The sequence below is a fragment of the Schistocerca piceifrons genome, unplaced genomic scaffold, assembly GCF_021461385.2.
Source record: "Schistocerca piceifrons isolate TAMUIC-IGC-003096 unplaced genomic scaffold, iqSchPice1.1 HiC_scaffold_434, whole genome shotgun sequence".
NCBI lineage: Eukaryota > Metazoa > Arthropoda > Insecta > Orthoptera > Acrididae > Schistocerca > Schistocerca piceifrons.
This window is the reverse complement of record NW_025728661.1, coordinates 33752-59381: the sequence shown is the minus strand read 5'-3', so window position 1 is coordinate 59381 and position 25630 is coordinate 33752. Positions and strand designations below refer to the sequence as shown.

At 51.3% G+C, this 25630-nt stretch overlaps 31 non-coding genes across 31 annotated transcripts; 25 read left to right on the top strand and 6 right to left on the bottom strand.

Moving 5' to 3' along the window:
• The first annotated feature begins 44 nt into the window (after window positions 1-44).
• Trnas-aga lies at window positions 45-126 on the top strand. Its single transcript has one exon. It is a non-coding gene; the product is annotated as a tRNA-Ser (tRNA).
• Window positions 127-402: 276 nt separating this feature from the next.
• On the bottom strand, window positions 403-474 carry Trnag-ucc. Its single transcript has one exon. It is a non-coding gene; the product is annotated as a tRNA-Gly (tRNA).
• Window positions 475-1451: 977 nt separating this feature from the next.
• Window positions 1452-1524, top strand: Trnam-cau. Its single transcript has one exon. It is a non-coding gene; the product is annotated as a tRNA-Met (tRNA).
• A 308-nt stretch (window positions 1525-1832) lies between these two features.
• Window positions 1833-1904, top strand: Trnae-uuc. Its single transcript has one exon. It is a non-coding gene; the product is annotated as a tRNA-Glu (tRNA).
• Window positions 1905-2200: 296 nt separating this feature from the next.
• Trnak-uuu lies at window positions 2201-2273 on the top strand. The gene has a single exon. It is a non-coding gene; the product is annotated as a tRNA-Lys (tRNA).
• Window positions 2274-2412: 139 nt separating this feature from the next.
• Window positions 2413-2494, top strand: Trnas-aga. The gene has a single exon. It is a non-coding gene; the product is annotated as a tRNA-Ser (tRNA).
• A 276-nt stretch (window positions 2495-2770) lies between these two features.
• Trnag-ucc lies at window positions 2771-2842 on the bottom strand. Its single transcript has one exon. It is a non-coding gene; the product is annotated as a tRNA-Gly (tRNA).
• A 978-nt stretch (window positions 2843-3820) lies between these two features.
• Trnam-cau lies at window positions 3821-3893 on the top strand. The gene has a single exon. It is a non-coding gene; the product is annotated as a tRNA-Met (tRNA).
• A 308-nt stretch (window positions 3894-4201) lies between these two features.
• Trnae-uuc lies at window positions 4202-4273 on the top strand. The gene has a single exon. It is a non-coding gene; the product is annotated as a tRNA-Glu (tRNA).
• A 296-nt stretch (window positions 4274-4569) lies between these two features.
• Trnak-uuu lies at window positions 4570-4642 on the top strand. The gene has a single exon. It is a non-coding gene; the product is annotated as a tRNA-Lys (tRNA).
• Window positions 4643-4781: 139 nt separating this feature from the next.
• Trnas-aga lies at window positions 4782-4863 on the top strand. The gene has a single exon. It is a non-coding gene; the product is annotated as a tRNA-Ser (tRNA).
• Window positions 4864-5139: 276 nt separating this feature from the next.
• On the bottom strand, window positions 5140-5211 carry Trnag-ucc. The gene has a single exon. It is a non-coding gene; the product is annotated as a tRNA-Gly (tRNA).
• Window positions 5212-6189: 978 nt separating this feature from the next.
• On the top strand, window positions 6190-6262 carry Trnam-cau. The gene has a single exon. It is a non-coding gene; the product is annotated as a tRNA-Met (tRNA).
• Window positions 6263-6570: 308 nt separating this feature from the next.
• Trnak-uuu lies at window positions 6571-6642 on the top strand. The gene has a single exon. It is a non-coding gene; the product is annotated as a tRNA-Lys (tRNA).
• A 296-nt stretch (window positions 6643-6938) lies between these two features.
• On the top strand, window positions 6939-7011 carry Trnak-uuu. Its single transcript has one exon. It is a non-coding gene; the product is annotated as a tRNA-Lys (tRNA).
• Window positions 7012-7150: 139 nt separating this feature from the next.
• Window positions 7151-7232, top strand: Trnas-aga. The gene has a single exon. It is a non-coding gene; the product is annotated as a tRNA-Ser (tRNA).
• A 276-nt stretch (window positions 7233-7508) lies between these two features.
• Window positions 7509-7580, bottom strand: Trnag-ucc. Its single transcript has one exon. It is a non-coding gene; the product is annotated as a tRNA-Gly (tRNA).
• A 977-nt stretch (window positions 7581-8557) lies between these two features.
• On the top strand, window positions 8558-8630 carry Trnam-cau. The gene has a single exon. It is a non-coding gene; the product is annotated as a tRNA-Met (tRNA).
• Window positions 8631-8938: 308 nt separating this feature from the next.
• On the top strand, window positions 8939-9010 carry Trnae-uuc. The gene has a single exon. It is a non-coding gene; the product is annotated as a tRNA-Glu (tRNA).
• Window positions 9011-9306: 296 nt separating this feature from the next.
• Trnak-uuu lies at window positions 9307-9379 on the top strand. Its single transcript has one exon. It is a non-coding gene; the product is annotated as a tRNA-Lys (tRNA).
• An 11334-nt stretch (window positions 9380-20713) lies between these two features.
• Trnak-uuu lies at window positions 20714-20786 on the top strand. The gene has a single exon. It is a non-coding gene; the product is annotated as a tRNA-Lys (tRNA).
• A 138-nt stretch (window positions 20787-20924) lies between these two features.
• Window positions 20925-21006, top strand: Trnas-aga. Its single transcript has one exon. It is a non-coding gene; the product is annotated as a tRNA-Ser (tRNA).
• Window positions 21007-21282: 276 nt separating this feature from the next.
• Trnag-ucc lies at window positions 21283-21354 on the bottom strand. The gene has a single exon. It is a non-coding gene; the product is annotated as a tRNA-Gly (tRNA).
• A 979-nt stretch (window positions 21355-22333) lies between these two features.
• Window positions 22334-22406, top strand: Trnam-cau. Its single transcript has one exon. It is a non-coding gene; the product is annotated as a tRNA-Met (tRNA).
• Window positions 22407-22714: 308 nt separating this feature from the next.
• Window positions 22715-22786, top strand: Trnae-uuc. The gene has a single exon. It is a non-coding gene; the product is annotated as a tRNA-Glu (tRNA).
• A 296-nt stretch (window positions 22787-23082) lies between these two features.
• Window positions 23083-23155, top strand: Trnak-uuu. The gene has a single exon. It is a non-coding gene; the product is annotated as a tRNA-Lys (tRNA).
• Window positions 23156-23294: 139 nt separating this feature from the next.
• Window positions 23295-23376, top strand: Trnas-aga. Its single transcript has one exon. It is a non-coding gene; the product is annotated as a tRNA-Ser (tRNA).
• Window positions 23377-23652: 276 nt separating this feature from the next.
• On the bottom strand, window positions 23653-23724 carry Trnag-ucc. Its single transcript has one exon. It is a non-coding gene; the product is annotated as a tRNA-Gly (tRNA).
• Window positions 23725-24703: 979 nt separating this feature from the next.
• On the top strand, window positions 24704-24776 carry Trnam-cau. The gene has a single exon. It is a non-coding gene; the product is annotated as a tRNA-Met (tRNA).
• Window positions 24777-25084: 308 nt separating this feature from the next.
• Trnae-uuc lies at window positions 25085-25156 on the top strand. Its single transcript has one exon. It is a non-coding gene; the product is annotated as a tRNA-Glu (tRNA).
• Window positions 25157-25452: 296 nt separating this feature from the next.
• Trnak-uuu lies at window positions 25453-25525 on the top strand. Its single transcript has one exon. It is a non-coding gene; the product is annotated as a tRNA-Lys (tRNA).
• Window positions 25526-25630: the final 105 nt, after the last annotated feature.

The following is a 25630-nucleotide window of genomic DNA, read 5'->3' as shown; positions in this document are numbered from 1 at the left end:
GACCGGTTGGATTTTTCACGATTCCAGGGAAACTTGGGTTACGAGCAGTCGTGGCCGAGTGGTTAAGGCGTCTGACTAGAAATCAGATTCCCTCTGGGAGCGTAGGTTCGAGTCCTACCGACTGCGTCGGATTTTTCTTTTTTTTGTTTAAGAACAACGAGCAGAAAATTTCGCAGATTGCCTGTCGTTTTGGTACCTCTCCACACCTCGCCTCTCACAGCCGTTTATAGTGCCTGTCCTTTTGATAAGGGCGAATTCCAAGCGTCAGCTTTCGCGTCAGCCGAGCAAAGTCGGGACAAGTCGGGACATACTACAGGATGGTCTGCGTGGAGCTACGACGAAAAAAACCTTCATTTAACAGCACCCGGCTCACATACTCATACGAAAAAAACTAGCGCCATTTGCGGTGGCCGGGAACCGAACCCGGATCAACTGCTTGGAAGGCAACTATGCTCACCATTACACCACCACCGCACAGCCGCTACTCGCAACGCCCCGCTGTGTCGGCTTCCTGCCCGCCAGCAGCGGCCCACGGTGATAGTAGCTGCAGGCGCTTTTCGAGGTAGGAGGGTGCATCCACACGCATTCGGGTAGCGCCTCCACGCACGCTGCGTCTTTGGGCAAGACTAGTCGCCGCGGCCGCAAGGTTACTCACACGATAGAGATGAGCATTCGTTTTAAGGCAGTGTAGTGGAGCACTCCGCGTGTGTAGCACTTTTTTCGGTTGTATCCGACGTCGCTGGGTGGCAATCCCACTTTCCCCTGCAGAAAAGTGCTCGGGAAGCACGGGCAGCTTGACGAGCATCGCTGGTTCAATGGCATGTGCCTCAGTAGTGCAGTAGGCAGCGCGTAAGTCTCATAATCTTAAGGCTTGCCGGCACGATAGCTCAGCGTGTTCGGTCTGAGAGTTATCTGCCCTCTGTAATAAAAGACCGAGTCAACGATGAACTTGAACGGGCGCCATCGGACGTCCGCCCCCAACAAATGCAACGAAAGAAATGAGAAGAAAAAAAAAAAATTGGTGAATGCTCGCTTAGCATGCGGACGGCCCGGGTTCGATTCCCGGCCGATGCATCGTTCTGCTGTTCTCGCTCTAATGCTGCCGCGCCGATTCCTCGCCTGAGCTGCGTCAGCCTCAGGAATGTATAGCAGGATTCGCTGTGAGAGGAACCATACACGCAGCACGCAATAGACCGTACTTGAACGGTCGTATGCTATTTCTGAACTCTGACGTCGGCCTGTCCCAACAGGCCGCTGTGTTCAGGTGCCGCAAGGGCGATGTACTGTAACCTCGGGCAGTGCTGCGTTCCGTTGAAAAAACTGCGGCAGCAGTTTAATCTAGCAAGTAGGGAAAGCACGTGTAGCAACACAACAGATTCTTGAGAAAGCGCGAACTGTCTATCTCTAATATGAGAGACTTACCAAGTTTCCTGTAACGTTACTTGCAACGTGCCTCGGTAGCGCAGTAGGTAGCGCGTAAGTCTCATAATCTTAAGGTCGTGAGTTCGATCCTCACCCGGGGCATTTAATTTGCTGTACATCATGGCTGAATTAACGGCGTTGCTGTTGCTAGGGAACGAACTTAATTGTCGTTCGTTATCCATAAGGAGTCTACGCCTCAGCGTCAATACGTTTATTTCCAATTATGACAACGTACAACTTTGATCTTTCTCCTCCCTTGTTAGGAGTAAAATAATGAATAGTCAATTTCGGGCTGTGCGCCATGCCAGTCTGTAGGCGCAAATATGCTCGCAAACGGAGAACTGCACTGAGTCCAGATTCAGCACGAAATACGAGAGGAGACGGAGAAAACCTCACGCTTATCGAGCAAATCCGGTGTGGTCTAGTGGCTAGGATACCTGGCTTTCACCCAGGAGGCCCGGGTTCGATTCCCGGTACCGGAACGGAAGTTTTTGCGCACACAACGCTCCATGTTTTGGCCTTCGAACTGTCGTTTGTCGCCCACCTTCCGAAGCTTCGACCGAACGTAATCGGGGAAAACAGGCACATGATGCAATTACTGTCGGCACCGGAATAAAGGGAGAAGAGGCACTGGTCCCTGGTTGGGCTGCTACCAGCGTCAGTGGGAAGTCGGTGAAGTCGCCAGTTGCGCCAGAAGCCAGAAATTACCGTAGTACGCCTACACACGCGTTCCAGTTATTTACATTGCTTGCAGCCGCTCCATCCACAACGAGCGTGAGCCCGGATAGCTCAGTCGGTAGAGCATTAGGCTTTTAACCTAAGGGTCCAGGGTTCAAGTCCCTGTCCGGGCGAAGATTTTAACGTTTCCGTAATGGCTCGTCTCGTAGCGATGGTAGCCCTGCCGTAATCAGTGCACGGAGTTCGTTTCCTGTCAACATTCTGCGCAGACCGGTTGGATTTTTCACGATTCCAGGGAAACTTGGGTTACGAGCAGTCGTGGCCGAGTGGTTAAGGCGTCTGACTAGAAATCAGATTCCCTCTGGGAGCGTAGGTTCGAGTCCTACCGACTGCGTCGGATTTTTCTTTTTTTTGTTTAAGAACAACGAGCAGAAAATTTCGCAGATTGCCTGTCGTTTTGGTACCTCTCCACACCTCGCCTCTCACAGCCGTTTATAGTGCCTGTCCTTTTGATAAGGGCGAATTCCAAGCGTCAGCTTTCGCGTCAGCCGAGCAAAGTCGGGACAAGTCGGGACATACTACAGGATGGTCTGCGTGGAGCTACGACGAAAAAAACCTTCATTTAACAGCACCCGGCTCACATACTCATACGAAAAAAACTAGCGCCATTTGCGGTGGCCGGGAACCGAACCCGGATCAACTGCTTGGAAGGCAACTATGCTCACCATTACACCACCACCGCACAGCCGCTACTCGCAACGCCCCGCTGTGTCGGCTTCCTGCCCGCCAGCAGCGGCCCACGGTGATAGTAGCTGCAGGCGCTTTTCGAGGTAGGAGGGTGCATCCACACGCATTCGGGTAGCGCCTCCACGCACGCTGCGTCTTTGGGCAAGACTAGTCGCCGCGGCCGCAAGGTTACTCACACGATAGAGATGAGCATTCGTTTTAAGGCAGTGTAGTGGAGCACTCCGCGTGTGTAGCACTTTTTTCGGTTGTATCCGACGTCGCTGGGTGGCAATCCCACTTTCCCCTGCAGAAAAGTGCTCGGGAAGCACGGGCAGCTTGACGAGCATCGCTGGTTCAATGGCATGTGCCTCAGTAGTGCAGTAGGCAGCGCGTAAGTCTCATAATCTTAAGGCTTGCCGGCACGATAGCTCAGCGTGTTCGGTCTGAGAGTTATCTGCCCTCTGTAATAAAAGACCGAGTCAACGATGAACTTGAACGGGCGCCATCGGACGTCCGCCCCCAACAAATGCAACGAAAGAAATGAGAAGAAAAAAAAAAAAATTGGTGAATGCTCGCTTAGCATGCGGACGGCCCGGGTTCGATTCCCGGCCGATGCATCGTTCTGCTGTTCTCGCTCTAATGCTGCCGCGCCGATTCCTCGCCTGAGCTGCGTCAGCCTCAGGAATGTATAGCAGGATTCGCTGTGAGAGGAACCATACACGCAGCACGCAATAGACCGTACTTGAACGGTCGTATGCTATTTCTGAACTCTGACGTCGGCCTGTCCCAACAGGCCGCTGTGTTCAGGTGCCGCAAGGGCGATGTACTGTAACCTCGGGCAGTGCTGCGTTCCGTTGAAAAAACTGCGGCAGCAGTTTAATCTAGCAAGTAGGGAAAGCACGTGTAGCAACACAACAGATTCTTGAGAAAGCGCGAACTGTCTATCTCTAATATGAGAGACTTACCAAGTTTCCTGTAACGTTACTTGCAACGTGCCTCGGTAGCGCAGTAGGTAGCGCGTAAGTCTCATAATCTTAAGGTCGTGAGTTCGATCCTCACCCGGGGCATTTAATTTGCTGTACATCATGGCTGAATTAACGGCGTTGCTGTTGCTAGGGAACGAACTTAATTGTCGTTCGTTATCCATAAGGAGTCTACGCCTCAGCGTCAATACGTTTATTTCCAATTATGACAACGTACAACTTTGATCTTTCTCCTCCCTTGTTAGGAGTAAAATAATGAATAGTCAATTTCGGGCTGTGCGCCATGCCAGTCTGTAGGCGCAAATATGCTCGCAAACGGAGAACTGCACTGAGTCCAGATTCAGCACGAAATACGAGAGGAGACGGAGAAAACCTCACGCTTATCGAGCAAATCCGGTGTGGTCTAGTGGCTAGGATACCTGGCTTTCACCCAGGAGGCCCGGGTTCGATTCCCGGTACCGGAACGGAAGTTTTTGCGCACACAACGCTCCATGTTTTGGCCTTCGAACTGTCGTTTGTCGCCCACCTTCCGAAGCTTCGACCGAACGTAATCGGGGAAAACAGGCACATGATGCAATTACTGTCGGCACCGGAATAAAGGGAGAAGAGGCACTGGTCCGTGGTTGGGCTGCTACCAGCGTCAGTGGGAAGTCGGTGAAGTCGCCAGTTGCGCCAGAAGCCAGAAATTACCGTAGTACGCCTACACACGCGTTCCAGTTATTTACATTGCTTGCAGCCGCTCCATCCACAACGAGCGTGAGCCCGGATAGCTCAGTCGGTAGAGCATTAGGCTTTTAACCTAAGGGTCCAGGGTTCAAGTCCCTGTCCGGGCGAAGATTTTAACGTTTCCGTAATGGCTCGTCTCGTAGCGATGGTAGCCCTGCCGTAATCAGTGCACGGAGTTCGTTTCCTGTCAACATTCTGCGCAGACCGGTTGGATTTTTCACGATTCCAGGGAAACTTGGGTTACGAGCAGTCGTGGCCGAGTGGTTAAGGCGTCTGACTAGAAATCAGATTCCCTCTGGGAGCGTAGGTTCGAGTCCTACCGACTGCGTCGGATTTTTCTTTTTTTTGTTTAAGAACAACGAGCAGAAAATTTCGCAGATTGCCTGTCGTTTTGGTACCTCTCCACACCTCGCCTCTCACAGCCGTTTATAGTGCCTGTCCTTTTGATAAGGGCGAATTCCAAGCGTCAGCTTTCGCGTCAGCCGAGCAAAGTCGGGACAAGTCGGGACATACTACAGGATGGTCTGCGTGGAGCTACGACGAAAAAAACCTTCATTTAACAGCACCCGGCTCACATACTCATACGAAAAAAACTAGCGCCATTTGCGGTGGCCGGGAACCGAACCCGGATCAACTGCTTGGAAGGCAACTATGCTCACCATTACACCACCACCGCACAGCCGCTACTCGCAACGCCCCGCTGTGTCGGCTTCCTGCCCGCCAGCAGCGGCCCACGGTGATAGTAGCTGCAGGCGCTTTTCGAGGTAGGAGGGTGCATCCACACGCATTCGGGTAGCGCCTCCACGCACGCTGCGTCTTTGGGCAAGACTAGTCGCCGCGGCCGCAAGGTTACTCACACGATAGAGATGAGCATTCGTTTTAAGGCAGTGTAGTGGAGCACTCCGCGTGTGTAGCACTTTTTTCGGTTGTATCCGACGTCGCTGGGTGGCAATCCCACTTTCCCCTGCAGAAAAGTGCTCGGGAAGCACGGGCAGCTTGACGAGCATCGCTGGTTCAATGGCATGTGCCTCAGTAGTGCAGTAGGCAGCGCGTAAGTCTCATAATCTTAAGGCTTGCCGGCACGATAGCTCAGCGTGTTCGGTCTGAGAGTTATCTGCCCTCTGTAATAAAAGACCGAGTCAACGATGAACTTGAACGGGCGCCATCGGACGTCCGCCCCCAACAAATGCAACGAAAGAAATGAGAAGAAAAAAAAAAAAATTGGTGAATGCTCGCTTAGCATGCGGACGGCCCGGGTTCGATTCCCGGCCGATGCATCGTTCTGCTGTTCTCGCTCTAATGCTGCCGCGCCGATTCCTCGCCTGAGCTGCGTCAGCCTCAGGAATGTATAGCAGGATTCGCTGTGAGAGGAACCATACACGCAGCACGCAATAGACCGTACTTGAACGGTCGTATGCTATTTCTGAACTCTGACGTCGGCCTGTCCCAACAGGCCGCTGTGTTCAGGTGCCGCAAGGGCGATGTACTGTAACCTCGGGCAGTGCTGCGTTCCGTTGAAAAAACTGCGGCAGCAGTTTAATCTAGCAAGTAGGGAAAGCACGTGTAGCAACACAACAGATTCTTGAGAAAGCGCGAACTGTCTATCTCTAATATGAGAGACTTACCAAGTTTCCTGTAACGTTACTTGCAACGTGCCTCGGTAGCGCAGTAGGTAGCGCGTAAGTCTCATAATCTTAAGGTCGTGAGTTCGATCCTCACCCGGGGCATTTAATTTGCTGTACATCATGGCTGAATTAACGGCGTTGCTGTTGCTAGGGAACGAACTTAATTGTCGTTCGTTATCCATAAGGAGTCTACGCCTCAGCGTCAATACGTTTATTTCCAATTATGACAACGTACAACTTTGATCTTTCTCCTCCCTTGTTAGGAGTAAAATAATGAATAGTCAATTTCGGGCTGTGCGCCATGCCAGTCTGTAGGCGCAAATATGCTCGCAAACGGAGAACTGCACTGAGTCCAGATTCAGCACGAAATACGAGAGGAGACGGAGAAAACCTCACGCTTATCGAGCAAATCCGGTGTGGTCTAGTGGCTAGGATACCTGGCTTTTACCCAGGAGGCCCGGGTTCGATTCCCGGTACCGGAACGGAAGTTTTTGCGCACACAACGCTCCATGTTTTGGCCTTCGAACTGTCGTTTGTCGCCCACCTTCCGAAGCTTCGACCGAACGTAATCGGGGAAAACAGGCACATGATGCAATTACTGTCGGCACCGGAATAAAGGGAGAAGAGGCACTGGTCCGTGGTTGGGCTGCTACCAGCGTCAGTGGGAAGTCGGTGAAGTCGCCAGTTGCGCCAGAAGCCAGAAATTACCGTAGTACGCCTACACACGCGTTCCAGTTATTTACATTGCTTGCAGCCGCTCCATCCACAACGAGCGTGAGCCCGGATAGCTCAGTCGGTAGAGCATTAGGCTTTTAACCTAAGGGTCCAGGGTTCAAGTCCCTGTCCGGGCGAAGATTTTAACGTTTCCGTAATGGCTCGTCTCGTAGCGATGGTAGCCCTGCCGTAATCAGTGCACGGAGTTCGTTTCCTGTCAACATTCTGCGCAGACCGGTTGGATTTTTCACGATTCCAGGGAAACTTGGGTTACGAGCAGTCGTGGCCGAGTGGTTAAGGCGTCTGACTAGAAATCAGATTCCCTCTGGGAGCGTAGGTTCGAGTCCTACCGACTGCGTCGGATTTTTCTTTTTTTTGTTTAAGAACAACGAGCAGAAAATTTCGCAGATTGCCTGTCGTTTTGGTACCTCTCCACACCTCGCCTCTCACAGCCGTTTATAGTGCCTGTCCTTTTGATAAGGGCGAATTCCAAGCGTCAGCTTTCGCGTCAGCCGAGCAAAGTCGGGACAAGTCGGGACATACTACAGGATGGTCTGCGTGGAGCTACGACGAAAAAAACCTTCATTTAACAGCACCCGGCTCACATACTCATACGAAAAAAACTAGCGCCATTTGCGGTGGCCGGGAACCGAACCCGGATCAACTGCTTGGAAGGCAACTATGCTCACCATTACACCACCACCGCACAGCCGCTACTCGCAACGCCCCGCTGTGTCGGCTTCCTGCCCGCCAGCAGCGGCCCACGGTGATAGTAGCTGCAGGCGCTTTTCGAGGTAGGAGGGTGCATCCACACGCATTCGGGTAGCGCCTCCACGCACGCTGCGTCTTTGGGCAAGACTAGTCGCCGCGGCCGCAAGGTTACTCACACGATAGAGATGAGCATTCGTTTTAAGGCAGTGTAGTGGAGCACTCCGCGTGTGTAGCACTTTTTTCGGTTGTATCCGACGTCGCTGGGTGGCAATCCCACTTTCCCCTGCAGAAAAGTGCTCGGGAAGCACGGGCAGCTTGACGAGCATCGCTGGTTCAATGGCATGTGCCTCAGTAGTGCAGTAGGCAGCGCGTAAGTCTCATAATCTTAAGGCTTGCCGGCACGATAGCTCAGCGTGTTCGGTCTGAGAGTTATCTGCCCTCTGTAATAAAAGACCGAGTCAACGATGAACTTGAACGGGCGCCATCGGACGTCCGCCCCCAACAAATGCAACGAAAGAAATGAGAAGAAAAAAAAAAAATTGGTGAATGCTCGCTTAGCATGCGGACGGCCCGGGTTCGATTCCCGGCCGATGCATCGTTCTGCTGTTCTCGCTATAATGCTGCCGCGCCGATTCCTCGCCTGAGCTGCGTCAGCCTCAGGAATGTATAGCAGGATTCGCTGTGAGAGGAACCATACACGCAGCACGCAATAGACCGTACTTGAACGGTCGTATGCTATTTCTGAACTCTGACGTCGGCCTGTCCCAACAGGCCGCTGTGTTCAGGTGCCGCAAGGGCGATGTACTGTAACCTCGGGCAGTGCTGCGTTCCGTTGAAAAAACTGCGGCAGCAGTTTAATCTAGCAAGTAGGGAAAGCACGTGTAGCAACACAACAGATTCTTGAGAAAGCGCGAACTGTCTATCTCTAATATGAGAGACTTACCAAGTTTCCTGTAACGTTACTTGCAACGTGCCTCGGTAGCGCAGTAGGTAGCGCGTAAGTCTCATAATCTTAAGGTCGTGAGTTCGATCCTCACCCGGGGCATTTAATTTGCTGTACATCATGGCTGAATTAACGGTGTTGCTGTTGCTAGGGAACGAACTTAATTGTCGTTCGTTATCCATAAGGAGTCTACGCCTCAGCGTCAATACGTTTATTTCCAATTATGACAACGTACAACTTTGATCTTTCTCCTCCCTTGTTAGGAGTAAAATAATGAATAGTCAATTTCGGGCTGTGCGCCATGCCAGTCTGTAGGCGCAAATATGCTCGCAAACGGAGAACTGCACTGAGTCCAGATTCAGCACGAAATACGAGAGGAGACGGAGAAAACCTCACGCTTATCGAGCAAATCCGGTGTGGTCTAGTGGCTAGGATACCTGGCTTTCACCCAGGAGGCCCGGGTTCGATTCCCGGTACCGGAACGGAAGTTTTTGCGCACACAACGCTCCATGTTTTGGCCTTCGAACTGTCGTTTGTCGCCCACCTTCCGAAGCTTCGACCGAACGTAATCGGGGAAAACAGGCACATGATGCAATTACTGTCGGCACCGGAATAAAGGGAGAAGAGGCACTGGTCCGTGGTTGGGCTGCTACCAGCGTCAGTGGGAAGTCGGTGAAGTCGCCAGTTGCGCCAGAAGCCAGAAATTACCGTAGTACGCCTACACACGCGTTCCAGTTATTTACATTGCTTGCAGCCGCTCCATCCACAACGAGCGTGAGCCCGGATAGCTCAGTCGGTAGAGCATTAGGCTTTTAACATAAGGGTCCAGGGTTCAAGTCCCTGTCCGGGCGAAGATTTTAACGTTTCCGTAATGGCTCGTCTCGTAGCGATGGTAGCCCTGCCGTAATCAGTGCACGGAGTTCGTTTCCTGTCAACATTCTGCGCAGACCGGTTGGATTTTTCACGATTCCAGGGAAACTTGGGTTACGAGCAGTCGTGGCCGAGTGGCAGTCTTCTCGCGGCTGGCGAGGTGAGCGGACGTGCGCTGTTTACGTCCTCGCTGTTCCGGCCAGCTCCGCGGCGAGTGGTGAGTCAACACGGTGGGACTAGCCGTTTCTCGAGGAATTTAGTCATGTACACGTGGTAACGATGGAGTCTCATTTCCGTACAAACACACTGAAATTTAGTTTCGACGACCATTATGCACGACCTAAGCCATACGAAATAGAGGCCTTTTTGCGCGATGTAGTGAAGTTACACTTTGGCGACGTTATCGGGATCCATTTGTCGATAGTTAGCCGAACAGTCTATGTGAAGATGTCGAACACAGAATGCTGTGCACGAGTAATAGCCTCTTCGGGAGGTCGATTTAAGTTCACCCATTGTGACGGTAACGTGGGGGATGTGACGGTTGAAATGGCGGGACTTGGCGTCAGGACCATTAGGATCTTTGAACTTCCGTTTGAGGTGCCTGCAGGACAGATCAATCAGGTTCTTACTACATATGGCACGGTCTTAAGTAATACAGCGGAGAAGTGGACAACTTTCAATACCTTCCCTGTTCTCAATGGGGTGCGGCAGATCAAAATTGATCTTCGGCGTCACGTCCCTTCATATATATACGTCAGTGGATGTAGAGCCATTGTCATGTATGACGGGCAACCCCGAACGTGCTCAGGTTGTGGTAAGGAAGGCCATGTTCGCTCGGACTGCATGCAGCGGAGGATAGCGCAGTTACCAGTGGGAGAATCCGAAAGACCTGCGACTATGCAGTCGTTGCCGGTAAGTTACGTTGCGGCAGTCAGAGGACCGGAACCGGACCACTTACTAGTAGAGGAGGCGGCTCCTCGCCCGTCACCACCTGAGACCAACGATGCGCCCATAGTCACGAACCAGATAACGGCGACAAACTTATCCGCTGCCCAGTCGGAGCAACAGGTAACTCCCGATGACGAGGGCCATGCCGCAGTTGCTGCGGCTGGAAACGTCGTGCTCCAGGATCCGGAGGGCCCGCAGGAACCGGACCAGACCGTATCTTCCGATAGTGAGATGAGCCGACCACGGCACTCACCCCGCAGGCGCAAAAAACAACGGATTGCGCCCCCGAACGCGGACCAGACGGCGAAGGAGGTGCGAGAAAAGGCTCAGCGGGTTGCCCGCACACTTGGAGGACCACCGGTAGCACAAGACGATGGCATCCACCAGGTCCTCATTCCGGCGGACATTCTTGCGACGGCCGAGCCACCTACCCCTCCCACCGAACGGATGGTAGTGCACGCGACACGGGAGGTGACCCCGCATGACTTACCCATGCAGACACTTGACGGCGACACCCCGGAGGTTGGCCTCCGGGCGACCGGCAACTGGGCCGATGATGTGGAAAACGTTCCGCCAGGAGGGGACTTGAATGACGATCCTATGGTTGGTGTGGGGACAGCGGTCATGCGCGGGGTCGGGGATGATACGGATGGGCATCCCCCCCGCCCCAGCGACCAGTAATCTATAGTGTGTGTAGTCACAGAAGAGGCCTTCCTTCCTTCCATCCGCGAATGACTTCAGCACAAGCTTACAGGATAGGGACTGTCAACATCAACAGTATCAGCAGCAATCTAAAGCTACAGACCTTCCGTGATATGTTATATGCGGCCGAACTCGACGTGGTCTTACTACAAGAGGTGAAGAACATAGACCTCGCCACGATTAGTGGATATATAGCCTTCACTCATCCCGGGACTGTGCAAGAACTTGGAACAGCCATCCTCACAAAGGAAGGGATACTAGCGACTGACGTAGAGTACCTCCCAACGGCGAGAGGCATGGCGCTCACCATTTACGATACTCGTATTGTCAACGTCTATGCCCCTTCAGGCACTGGTAATAGACAGCAACGGGCGGCATTTTTTAACGTTGCTATTGCACCATTGCTTGTAGGCCATTACGACCACATTATATTCGGTGGCGACTACAACTGCGTCCTATCTCCGAAAGACCAGACGCCACATTTTAACACTTGTCCGGATCTAGCGGCTATAATACGGGACTTTCATTTTATTGATACCTGGGAACACGTCAACGGCGATAGGCCAGGATTCACGCATATCACGACTCACTCCGCCAGCCGACTCGATCGTATTTACGTCACGCTGGATTTAAGTCGAAGACTTTTGCAGACGGAGATATGGCCGACCGTCTTCTCTGACCACGCGGCGTACATTTGTACCCTCAACCTCCAACGCCAAGGGACGTACCGTGGAAGAGGATACTGGAAGTTGAATGTATCGCATTTGGACGAACAGGCATGCCATGAACTCTTCGCTGCGTCTTGGGCGGCTTGTGAGAGAAGGTTTTCTCAATATGCCTCGGCGTTGGAATGGTGGCTCAACTGTGCAAAACCGACGATCAGGAAGGCCTTTATGAGATACTCCCGTGACAGGAAGGAGTGGTACACCAGGACGGTCGAGTTCTATTTCCAGGTCCTTCGAGACTTATACCGCCCGGACGCGTCGATTATAGACAATCACCAGGAAATACAACGGATAAAAGCCACGATTACGACTTTGACGCGTCAAAAGCTCATCGGGTGCAAAGTCAGGGCGCGACTTCGTGACGGTGTCGCCGGCGAGCAACCTTCCATCTATCACGTACTTAAGGAGCGGACAGGTCGCCGCAGGAAACTGGTCACTGAACTACGGACGGAGGACGGCTGTTTGTTGTTGCAGCAGCGTGAGATATCAGCTGAGATGAAGCACTATTATGCGACGCTATACGCCGCTGGCCCTGTGGATCACGAGGCGATGGAGGCTTTACTGTCGGGTATAACCCGCAAGGTGAATCAGACGGAAGCACTTCAATTGTTGGCTGAACCTACAGAAGAGGAAGTAGAAGATGCACTGCTGACGGGCCCTGAGAACAAGTCACCTGGTCCAGACGGCCTACCGGTGGAGTTCTATCGCACATTTAAACGACTGTTGTTACCGAAACTGACGTGCATATGCCAGGAATTAATGGACCCCGACAAAGACATCCCGCGACAATTCAGTGAGGGCTTGATCATACCGGTTCCTAAGTCACCATTGGCGCAATCCGCAAAACACTACCGCCCGCTCACACTTCTAAGCTGTGATTATAAGATCTTTGCAAGGATTATAGCTAGGAGACTCAAACCGGTGATGAACACGGTTACAGCCCCGCCACAAACGAGTGTCGGTATAGGCCGCAACATTCACGACACCTTGTGTGACTATCGCGACGTCATAGCGGTAGCTGCCGCCTGTCGCATTCCGTGCGCCTTGGTTGCTCTCGATTTTGACAAAGCATTCGACCGTGTGAACCATGCGTACTTATTGCAAACCATGCAGACAATGAACTTCCCCCACCGTTTCCTCACCATCATCGCACGACTGCTGCGCCACTCCCAGTCCACGATTTTGCTCAACGGGCGATCAGTGGGGCCGATAACTATTGAAAGTTCGGTCAGACAGGGCTGCCCTATGTCGATGGCGCTGTTTGCTATCGCCATCGAGCCGCTATTAACAGCGCTGACCTCACACCTCCAGGGTGTCCTGATGTATGGTCACAAGTTTGTATGCCGCGCCTACGCGGATGATGTGGCCTTTCTTGTGCGAACCACGTCTGAGATACAGACGGCGATGGACATAGTAGAGCAGTATAGGAAGGCGGCGGGGGCTCAGTTGAATGTAATGAAGTCCGGTGTCCTGAACATCGGTCGCGGATTGAAGGCCCCTATTCCTGGACAGATCAAGGTGATCACAGTCATGAAGTGCTTGGGAGTGAAATTTACTCGTGACATCCGACGCACGATTGCAATCAATTACAAAGATTTGCTAAATACAGTGCGCGCGAGCATACGTCAACATACCCTCAGGTCGCTGGACGAAATACAACGCGTGGCCTTGGTGAACATTTATCTCGTCTCTAAAATTAACTATGTGGCACGCGTACTTCCGCTACCCCTCCCGATGGCAAGCAGATTGTTAGCTGCCTTCGGCCACTTTGTCAGCCGCGGCCACATTTTCAAAGTCAAGTATTCTACGTTGACTCTACCGTCGGCGTCAGGTGGTCTCAACCTCACCGACGTCTATACGAAGACACGGGCCCTGTACGTCAGTTCTACATTTAGCAGATGGAAGAATTCGCCCAATAGTATCACCACTTTTCTATTGAACGAAATAAAGCCGGCTAATCTTGACGCGCCTGTGGATGTTCATCACATACCAGACGACCTTCATCATATCAAGCAATTTTTGCTTGACTATAGCTACATCCGCCTGGGAATGCCTGAGGAACAAATAGTTACAGTGCGAGCAGTGTACAAATATTTGCTCACGACGCACGCTCGAAACAGTATTGAAGTTAAGTACCCCGAGGCAGTCTGGCCACGTGTATGGAGAAGTGTTCATCATCCACATTTGCCAACGGGAGTGAGAGCATTGTGGTATTACGTGGTCAATAGGAAACTTCCCACGACTTCCCGATTACATTCGATACATTTGGCTGATACTTCCCTTTGTGCAACCTGTAACGTGCAAGATACTGATGAACACACATTCGTATGCGGTACGGCGCATGACATCTGGAAAGCGGTTAGAAACCTCTTGGCATTTCTACAACGCACGTCCCCTCAAGCCATCACCCTTAAGAGTCTACTTCTACCGGACGATGACCTCTACCCTACCACGAAACGAAATGCCGTAAACTGGCTGAAAGGACAAGCAATCTACTATATTATTACAAACTCAGAACGTAGCATTGAAGACTTTTCGACATATTTACAAACACAGCACGATGGACTTCGCAAACTTCCACATTATAAACAGGAATACGCAAATTTTCTCATCAAAGCGATCATGGATCCCCCACAGAATTGGCGGGTGTAAAGCTAAGAGTAGACAAGACAGGACAGTAAAGAGAAGAGACCACACGATGAAACAGGACGAACTCGCAACGGAGTGAACACATTGCAACCCGAGAAGCCGACCTTACAGTTTTCCGACGTAAGAGGGCCACTAAGGTACGGTTGCCAAAGGTAATTTGAGAAAAATCACGAACAACCACAATGCCGATGGAGGCGGCACATACAGAGGATTTCTTCTCGGAGATGGCATTCATGAGTCGAAGCCACTCATCCCTTCTGTTTTCATTTACTTTATGTTATACCATTTACACACACACCAAAAAAAAAAAAAAAAAAAAAAAAAAGTGGTTAAGGCGTCTGACTAGAAATCAGATTCCCTCTGGGAGCGTAGGTTCGAGTCCTACCGACTGCGTCGGATTTTTCGAGTTCCGCTTTAGACGCCGTGCAGTGTGGACGTGCCTAGTCTTCCGCTCCGCCGTAGCGTTACGTATAGTGGACTATCGTTTTTGTTTACGTGTTGTGTTGCAACTTCTGTGAGTGTTTCTCCGTCGTTGTTTCGTACCTTGTGTTACTTTCTGTCCTTATTTCAGTGTTTTTTGTGTAGCGGTTTCGACCGCATATTTTGAAAATGTCGTCCCAGGTTATTCCTCGTCAGGCTACAGTTAGTTTTGCTTTTGACAAGTCAACCCGCCATGTGCAACCTAGTTCTCTTGAGATTCATGATTGGTTGGTAGATACCTTTGGTGTTCATTCGGATCAGGTGCACACTGCTTATTTTGATACCGAACTGTATGTTTTCTTTGTTAAGTTTATGGACCCACTTCAGGTTGATAAAATTCTTTCTAAATATGGTCATCAAGTTCTCTTTCGGCATCGGGATGATTCTGTAAGTACCGTGCTGCTTTCCAATGCTTCCATCACGTATACCAATGTTCGTGTTTACAACCTTCCACCGGAGGTGGATAATGTCTATCTTAAGGAGGGTCTACAGAAGTATGGTGATGTAAAGAGCATTCGCCTTGAACGCTGGTCAAGCCAACATCGCCTGCAATGTTACAGTGGTATTCGTTCAGTCGAAATGCACGTTAAGCAGAATATTCCATCTCACCTGCAGATCGGTGGATATCGTGTCCATGTAACATATAGTGGTCAGGTGGGCACCTGTTTTTTGTGCAATGAAAGTGGTCACGTGCGTACCGACTGTCCGCGGAGAGTTTTTGTTTTAAAAAATTCTCTCGAACAGCGTCGCAAGTTAACGGTCGCTGACCTCGTTGCAGGTGGTTCTGCTCTTGGTGTAGCACAGTCCAGTGGTAGTAGCGCCCCTCCACAGGTTTTGCGCACCCCTGATACAGAATTTCCTCCTTTGCGTGCTAAATCTGATGTTGTTCCGTCTGTCCCTCAGGTGGGTGTGCCACTTTTGAATAATAAGAGGCGTCGCCCACACGATGGAAATAGTACGGATGAGGATCTCCCTGAGATGCCCCAGTCCGAGCGACCGGCATCCTCCGAGCCACTGTGTACTGTAGCTGCTCCCTGCCCTCCTGAGGTAGCGGTTCCGGTGGCGGCTGCTGGCGCCCCTCCGGCCTCCGACGCAGCTTCTCTCGAGTCGGGTCGTCGGTCGGGCCTGTTGGCGCCGTCTTCCGAACCGACTTCGATGTCACAACAAGTGGAGCCGCGACAACTTCCTGCTTCGCTGCCCCATACCTCTGCCAGCGGAGCTGCTCCGCTTCCTTCCAACTCTGCGGCCTCGGACCTTCCTGCTCACGTTTCGCCTCCGTGCAGTCCATGTTTGCCGGAAGCTAGTGCAGGTGTTGACCATTCCGTTTTGTCGGATGTTTCCCCCGCGACCCCGGATCCCGCATGTGGACCGGCGCGGGTGGTGTCGGATACAGAACTTGACCCTCCTACGTCACCGGCGGCTGAAGTTTCCTTGCCCGTCAGCCGACGCAAGTTACGCGTTCAGCCGAACGTTAATGCTGTTCGTAAAAAACCGAAACGTAAGGGATCCGCGGAACGGGGTAGCAGTCCCCCTTCCTCGGATGCCTCTGTCACCCCTGCTATGGACTGTGACGCTGGTGCGTCGGTGTAAGTGATTTGTTTTCTCGCTTTTCTCTCTATGGTTCAAGCATACACCTTTCTTACCTTAAATGTTAACCGTATTGAGTCCGACGTTCGCATTGCCTCTTTGCGGCAGTTTATTTACGACGCCTGTGCGGACGTAGTGTTTTTGCAGGAAGTGTTGTTTTCTGATCTCTCTCTACCTGGATTTCAAACTGTTTTTAATGTCGCGCCGGAATATTCAACAGGAACTGCTCTTTTCTTTCGAGAGGGCATTCCTATTACTGACGTTGAATTCCTTGACTCTGGCCGTGGGATTGGTTGTCGTCTTTTTGATCTCCGCCTCGTTGTTTTGTATGCCCCCTCTGGTTCGGGTCACACTGTGGCTCGATCGCGCTTTTATAAAGAAGAGCTTATTTATCTTTTGCGCCAGAGTCCTCGGAGTCTCCTGCTCGGAGGCGATTTTAATTGTGTTTTACGCCCTGCAGACCAGTCCCCCAATTTTAATTATTGCCGTGATTTACATGACTTAGTTCGTACGATGCATCTGCGTGATGTTTGGGAACACAAATATCCAACCCTGGTGAAATATACGTTTTTTACCGCGTCCTCATGCAGTAGACTGGACAGATTCTATTTATCTGATTTTTTATGTGATAAAATTCTTTCTGTCGATGTTATTCCTACTAGTTTTTCTGACCATTGTGCTTTTACTGCAACTGTAAATCTTAGTCGCCAACCTGCAAAACTTTATCGTTCCCAGTGGATGTTAAATGTTTCCCACCTTGCCGACAGTGCTATGGATGATGTTATAAGTGGCGTGTGGGAGCGATGTCTTCGCTCTGTCCCGCGATACCCCTCCTTGCTGGTTTGGTGGACTGCGTTTGCCAAGCCCAAGATTCGTCAGACTTTGATTTTCTACTGTGCTGCTAGGACGCGTGATTTTAAGAACACGTATGAATATTACTACTCTGTCCTGCGTGAACTATATGACGCGGCGGGTACCTCTCCACTGCGGATCCATGATGTTCGTCGTATTAAAGCCAAGCTCTTGAGCCTTAAACGACGACAGATGGATGGTCTGCGAGTTAAGTCGAAACCTCACTCTCTTGTTGAAGGTGAACTGACATCCTTGTACCACCTGCTACGGCATCAGACTCGTCGTCGTCGCTCCTTCATCTCTTCTCTTACGGTGGATGATGGGCGACAGCTTATTGCACAGGAGGAAATGGTTCGTGCTCTTCATCAGTATTACACTAGTCTATATTCTGCCGATGATTCTGGTGAGTCTCTTTCGGATGATGTCTTTGGGGATCTAACTGCGACGATCGCGCCTGACGCGAACGGCGAATTCCTCCGGGAGTTCCAGGTAGATGATGTTTTCGATTTTATTGCTCGCTCTCCGTCCAGTAAATCGCCGGGTCCAGACGGCCTGCCTAAAGAATTTTATCTCCGTTTTTGGCCTCTTTTGGGTGGCATTTTTACGCAGATTTTAAATGAGATTGTCAGGGGGATGGATGTGCCTGCCGATTTTAAAGTAGGGAAAATTGTTTTAATCCCGAAGTCCTCTGGTCGTTTATCTGCTGCCAATCTTCGTCCGCTCACATTGCTGAATTTTGACTATAAGACAGCTGCTAGAGCGCTCAATAGCCGGTTGTCTTCTCTGCTTCGGGGTGTGATTGGTGCACATCAATGTTGTTTTCATGATAGATCTATTCTGACACCAGTAGCCGAATATCGGGATGTTGTCTCGGTTGCGGCGGTTACAAACGTACATTGTGCCTTTGCCTTCCTTGATTTTTATAAGGCTTTTGATCACGTCAGTCATGTGTTTTTAGATCGTGTTTTAGGTACAATAGGTTTTAACGCTTCATCACGTGGTGTTCTTGGCAATTTGTATAGGGGAATAACAGCTCGGGTGTCAGTCAATGGGCAGCTGACGCCGCCCATTGCTATCCGCCGCGGAGTGCCTCAGGGTAGTCCGCTCTCTATGTCTTTATTCGTATTGTCCCTGGAACCGCTGCTTCGGACTATTGCTCTCAAGCTTCAGGGTATGTCCCTCTCTGGTGGGAAGCTCTCTGTTAAGGCATATGCGGATGATGTCGTTGTTCTCCTCCGTCAACGTGATGATATCCTGTTGTTGAAAGGGGCGGTTGATGCATACTGTCGTGTCTCTGGAGCGCGTCTCAATCAGGGTAAATGTAAGTTCCTTGATATTCGAGGATTTCGCGATGCTGACGTCCCTTGGGCCACTTTTGTCGATCGCCATACGTCCTTGGGGATTATCATTGATCGGTGTCCTCTAAAAATGGCGGCTCTCAATTGGAAATCTGTCACCGAGAAGATACAGGGGGCTCTGATGGTCCATGAGCAGCGCTCTGCTACCATTTTGCAAAAAGTCAGAATTTTAGACACCTATGTTCTATGTAAAGCTTATTATGTTGCTCAGCTGTTCCCACTTCCCATGATGGTGGCGAAAAGGTTGCGCCAATTGTCTAGCAGGTTTATATGGAAGGGCCATCTATTCAAGTTACGTTACGAGGTAATGACGAAACCGCGTCTCTCCGGAGGCTTGGGCCTCTCTGACATTACTCGCAAGGCGTCTGCTTTGTACGTCCGCCGAACGACTCTAATTGTTACGCAAGAAGTGACTTCAATTACATCCAGGCTTTTTACTGTTGTGCGTCCGGCGAGCCTTGCTCCACCTGTCGATGTCGGACGCCTAAATTTTAAGTTGAAACACATTCGGGAATTTTACATTGCGGTGAGTTACCTCGGTGACGTCTTCTTGCGGCGACCGGTGCCAACGACCAAGGGCTTGATTGCCCGCTGGGAGGGGCTGGCCGGTCCCAATCCAATAGAACTGGCGTCTCCATCTGTGTCCTGGAGGAACGTCTGGAAGAACGTTAGTCTGCCGATCCACTCTATGGCCGTGGCGTCCACGTGGTATAGGGTAATAAATAATTTGGTTCCCACCAATGTACGACTGCACCGTATTGGTCTTTCTGACACGGACACCTGTACTCGGTGTGGTCTCCTGGATACCCTTGAACATCGATTCACCTGCTGTGGGCACCTTGCTAATTGGCGTTGGCTCAGGAAACAACTTGCTTTTGTCACTAGGTCTGCTGAAGCCGCTTATACTATTGACATCATCGTCCGGCCCGATTCTTCCTTTTTTCCGCGGACGAAGCTCCATACCGTCATGTGGTTGATTGGCCATTTCGTACATTTTGTCAACAGTTGTCATGAAGAGGATGGACACCTAGCGTTTCGGCAGTACATGCTTACTGCTTACTGGCAGCGCTTGCGATTGCCAGGCCTCCGAGATGATTTTGCCAATATGCTTAGCCTGACATTTGAAAGAGAGGGTGTTGGCTAAGGTCACCTGTGTGAGCCAATTTCTTTTATACTGTTTCTGGATTTGCCGCCTTTATATATGTTTCTTCTCTACACCAGGACTGAAGTTTTCGTGTTTTAATCTTTATTTCAGTCAGCAGTCTACATTATATAGTCATGTTTTAGGATTTTAATTTCAGTACTGTAAAAAAAAAAAAAAAAAAAAAAAAAAAGTTAGCTCAGTTGGTTAGAGCGTCGTGCTAATAACGCGAAGGTCGTGGGTTCGATCCCCCCACGGGCCACTACGATTTCACTACTTCAAAAAGGCAACGCCGATTTCCCCGGGGAAGTATGGTGACAAAGAAATCGTCAAATTGTGTGGGAGCTGATAGGGGACCCGAACGCGACTTGTCGGCACGCGCTAAAACACTTCACTGGTCACAGTACGCTGAACACACAGTTTCTCGTCCGATCACCGCTACTGCGTGACGCCGGGCGTTGTCAGTGCTTGGGCGGGTGACCGCCTACTTCAATAAAATAAAAAAAAAAAAAACAAAAAGTGGCTAGGATACCTGGCTTTCACCCAGGAGGCCCGGGTTCGATTCCCGGTACCGGAACGGAAGTTTTTGCGCACACAACGCTCCATGTTTTGGCCTTCGAACTGTCGTTTGTCGCCCACCTTCCGAAGCTTCGACCGAACGTAATCGGGGAAAACAGGCACATGATGCAATTACTGTCGGCACCGGAATAAAGGGAGAAGAGGCACTGGTCCGTGGTTGGGCTGCTACCAGCGTCAGTGGGAAGTCGGTGAAGTCGCCAGTTGCGCCAGAAGCCAGAAATTACCGTAGTACGCCTACACACGCGTTCCAGTTATTTACATTGCTTGCAGCCGCTCCATCCACAACGAGCGTGAGCCCGGATAGCTCAGTCGGTAGAGCATTAGGCTTTTAACCTAAGGGTCCAGGGTTCAAGTCCCTGTCCGGGCGAAGATTTTAACGTTCCGTAATGGCTCGTCTCGTAGCGATGGTAGCCCTGCCGTAATCAGTGCACGGAGTTCGTTTCCTGTCAACATTCTGCGCAGACCGGTTGGATTTTTCACGATTCCAGGGAAACTTGGATTACGAGCAGTCGTGGCCGAGTGGTTAAGGCGTCTGACTAGAAATCAGATTCCCTCTGGGAGCGTAGGTTCGAGTCCTACCGACTGCGTCGGATTTTTCTTTTTTTTGTTTAAGAACAACGAGCAGAAAATTTCGCAGATTGCCTGTCGTTTTGGTACCTCTCCACACCTCGCCTCTCACAGCCGTTTATAGTGCCTGTCCTTTTGATAAGGGCGAATTCCAAGCGTCAGCTTTCGCGTCAGCCGAGCAAAGTCGGGACAAGTCGGGACATACTACAGGATGGTCTGCGTGGAGCTACGACGAAAAAAACCTTCATTTAACAGCACCCGGCTCACATACTCATACGAAAAAAACTAGCGCCATTTGCGGTGGCCGGGAATCGAACCCGGATCAACTGCTTGGAAGGCAACTATGCTCACCATTACACCACCACCGCACAGCCGCTGCTCGCAACGCCCCGCTGTGTCGGCTTCCTGCCCGCCAGCAGCGGCCCACGGTGATAGTAGCTGCAGGCGCTTTTCGAGGTAGGAGGGTGCATCCACACGCATTCGGGTAGCGCCTCCACGCACGCTGCGTCTTTGGGCAAGACTAGTCGCCGCGGCCGCAAGGTTACTCACACGATAGAGATGAGCATTCGTTTTAAGGCAGTGTAGTGGAGCACTCCGCGTGTGTAGCACTTTTTTCGGTTGTGTCCGACGTCGCTGGGTGGCAATCCCACTTTCCCCTGCAGAAAAGTGCTCGGGAAGCACGGGCAGCTTGACGAGCATCGCTGGTTCAATGGCATGTGCCTCAGTAGTGCAGTAGGCAGCGCGTAAGTCTCATAATCTTAAGGCTTGCCGGCACGATAGCTCAGCGTGTTCGGTCTGAGAGTTATCTGCCCTCTGTAATAAAAGACCGAGTCAACGATGAACTTGAACGGGCGCCATCGGACGTCCGCCCCCAACAAATGCAACGAAAGAAATGAGAAGAAAAAAAAAAAAAATTGGTGAATGCTCGCTTAGCATGCGGACGGCCCGGGTTCGATTCCCGGCCGATGCATCGTTCTGCTGTTCTCGCTATAATGCTGCCGCGCCGATTCCTCGCCTGAGCTGCGTCAGCCTCAGGAATGTATAGCAGGATTCGCTGTGAGAGGAACCATACACGCAGCACGCAATAGACCGTACTTGAACGGTCGTATGCTATTTCTGAACTCTGACGTCGGCCTGTCCCAACAGGCCGCTGTGTTCAGGTGCCGCAAGGGCGATGTACTGTAACCTCGGGCAGTGCTGCGTTCCGTTGAAAAAACTGCGGCAGCAGTTTAATCTAGCAAGTAGGGAAAGCACGTGTAGCAACACAACAGATTCTTGAGAAAGCGCGAACTGTCTATCTCTAATATGAGAGACTTACCAAGTTTCCTGTAACGTTACTTGCAACGTGCCTCGGTAGCGCAGTAGGTAGCGCGTAAGTCTCATAATCTTAAGGTCGTGAGTTCGATCCTCACCCGGGGCATTTAATTTGCTGTACATCTTGGCTGAATTAACGGCGTTGCTGTTGCTAGGGAACGAACTTAATTGTCGTTCGTTATCCATAAGGAGTCTACGCCTCAGCGTCAATACGTTTATTTCCAATTATGACAACGTACAACTTTGATCTTTCTCCTCCCTTGTTAGGAGTAAAATAATGAATAGTCAATTTCGGGCTGTGCGCCATGCCAGTCTGTAGGCGCAAATATGCTCGCAAACGGAGAACTGCACTGAGTCCAGATTCAGCACGAAATACGAGAGGAGACGGAGAAAACCTCACGCTTATCGAGCAAATCCGGTGTGGTCTAGTGGCTAGGATACCTGGCTTTCACCCAGGAGGCCGGGGTTCGATTCCCGGTACCGGAACGGAAGTTTTTGCGCACACAACGCTCCATGTTTTGGCCTTCGAACTGTCGTTTGTCGCCCACCTTCCGAAGCTTCGACCGAACGTAATCGGGGAAAACAGGCACATGATGCAATTACTGTCGGCACCGGAATAAAGGGAGAAGAGGCACTGGTCCGTGGTTGGGCTGCTACCAGCGTCAGTGGGAAGTCGGTGAAGTCGCCAGTTGCGCCAGAAGCCAGAAATTACCGTAGTACGCCTACACACGCGTTCCAGTTATTTACTTTGCTTGCAGCCGCTCCATCCACAACGAGCGTGAGCCCGGATAGCTCAGTCGGTAGAGCATTAGGCTTTTGACCTAAGGGTCCAGGGTTCAAGTCCCTGTCCGGGCGAAGATTTTAACGTTTCCGTAATGGCTCGTCTCGTAGCGATGGTAGCCCTGCCGTAATCAGTGCACGGAGTTCGTTTCCTGTCAACATTCTGCGCAGACCGGTTGGATTTTTCACGATTCCAGGGAAACTTGGGTTACGAGCAGTCGTGGCCGAGTGGTTAAGGCGTCTGACTAGAAATCAGATTCCCTCTGGGAGCGTAGGTTCGAGTCCTACCGACTGCGTCGGATTTTTCTTTTTTTTGTTTAAGAACAACGAGCAGAAAATTTCGCAGATTGCCTGTCGTTTTGGTACCTCTCCACACCTCGCCTCTCACAGCCGTTTATAGTGCCTGTCCTTTTGATAAGGGCGAATTCCAAGCGTCAGCTTTCGCGTCAGCCGAGCAAAGTCGGGACAAGTCGGGACATACTACAGGATGGTCTGCGTGGAGCTACGACGAAAAAAACCTTCATTTAACAGCACCCGGCTCACATACTCATACGAAAAAAACTAGCGCCATTTGCGGTGGCCGGGAATCGAACCCGGATCAACTGCTTGGAAGGCAACTATGCTCACCATTACACCACCACCGCACAGCCGCTGCTCGCAACGCCCCGCTGTGTCGGCTTCCTGCCCGCCAGCAGCGGCCCACGGTGATAGTAGCTGCAGGCGCTTTTCGAGGTAGGAGGGTGCATCCACACGCATTCGGGTAGCGCCTCCACGCACGCTGCGTCTTTGGGCAAGACTAGTCGCCGCGGCCGCAAGGTTACTCACACGATAGAGATGAGCATTCGTTTTAAGGCAGTGTAGTGGAGCACTCCGCGTGTGTAGCACTTTTTTCGGTTGTGTCCGACGTCGCTGGGTGGCAATCCCACTTTCCCCTGCAGAAAAGTGCTCGGGAAGCACGGGCAGCTTGACGAGCATCGCTGGTTCAATGGCATGTGCCTCAGTAGTGCAGTAGGCAGCGCGTAAGTCTCATAATCTTAAGGCTTGCCGGCACGATAGCTCAGCGTGTTCGGTCTGAGAGTTATCTGCCCTCTGTAATAAAAGACCGAGTCAACGATGAACTTGAACGGGCGCCATCGGACGTCCGCCCCCAACAAATGCAACGAAAGAAATGAGAAGAAAAAAAAAAAAAATTGGTGAATGCTCGCTTAGCATGCGGACGGCCCGGGTTCGATTCCCGGCCGATGCATCGTTCTGCTGTTCTCGCTATAATGCTGCCGCGCCGATTCCTCGCCTGAGCTGCGTCAGCCTCAGGAATGTATAGCAGGATTCGCTGTGAGAGGAACCATACACGCAGCACGCAATAGACCGTACTTGAACGGTCGTATGCTATTTCTGAACTCTGACGTCGGCCTGTCCCAACAGGCCGCTGTGTTCAGGTGCCGCAAGGGCGATGTACTGTAACCTCGGGCAGTGCTGCGTTCCGTTGAAAAAACTGCGGCAGCAGTTTAATCTAGCAAGTAGGGAAAGCACGTGTAGCAACACAACAGATTCTTGAGAAAGCGCGAACTGTCTATCTCTAATATGAGAGACTTACCAAGTTTCCTGTAACGTTACTTGCAACGTGCCTCGGTAGCGCAGTAGGTAGCGCGTAAGTCTCATAATCTTAAGGTCGTGAGTTCGATCCTCACCCGGGGCATTTAATTTGCTGTACATCTTGGCTGAATTAACGGCGTTGCTGTTGCTAGGGAACGAACTTAATTGTCGTTCGTTATCCATAAGGAGTCTACGCCTCAGCGTCAATACGTTTATTTCCAATTATGACAACGTACAACTTTGATCTTTCTCCTCCCTTGTTAGGAGTAAAATAATGAATAGTCAATTTCGGGCTGTGCGCCATGCCAGTCTGTAGGCGCAAATATGCTCGCAAACGGAGAACTGCACTGAGTCCAGATTCAGCACGAAATACGAGAGGAGACGGAGAAAACCTCACGCTTATCGAGCAAATCCGGTGTGGTCTAGTGGCTAGGATACCTGGCTTTCACCCAGGAGGCCGGGGTTCGATTCCCGGTACCGGAACGGAAGTTTTTGCGCACACAACGCTCCATGTTTTGGCCTTCGAACTGTCGTTTGTCGCCCACCTTCCGAAGCTTCGACCGAACGTAATCGGGGAAAACAGGCACATGATGCAATTACTGTCGGCACCGGAATAAAGGGAGAAGAGGCACTGGTCCGTGGTTGGGCTGCTACCAGCGTCAGTGGGAAGTCGGTGAAGTCGCCAGTTGCGCCAGAAGCCAGAAATTACCGTAGTACGCCTACACACGCGTTCCAGTTATTTACTTTGCTTGCAGCCGCTCCATCCACAACGAGCGTGAGCCCGGATAGCTCAGTCGGTAGAGCATTAGGCTTTTAACCTAAGGGTCCAGGGTTCAAGTCCCTGTCCGGGCGAAGATTTTAACGTTTCCGTAATGGCTCGTCTCGTAGCGATGGTAGCCCTGCCGTAATCAGTGCACGGAGTTCGTTTCCTGTCAACATTCTGCGCAGACCGGTTGG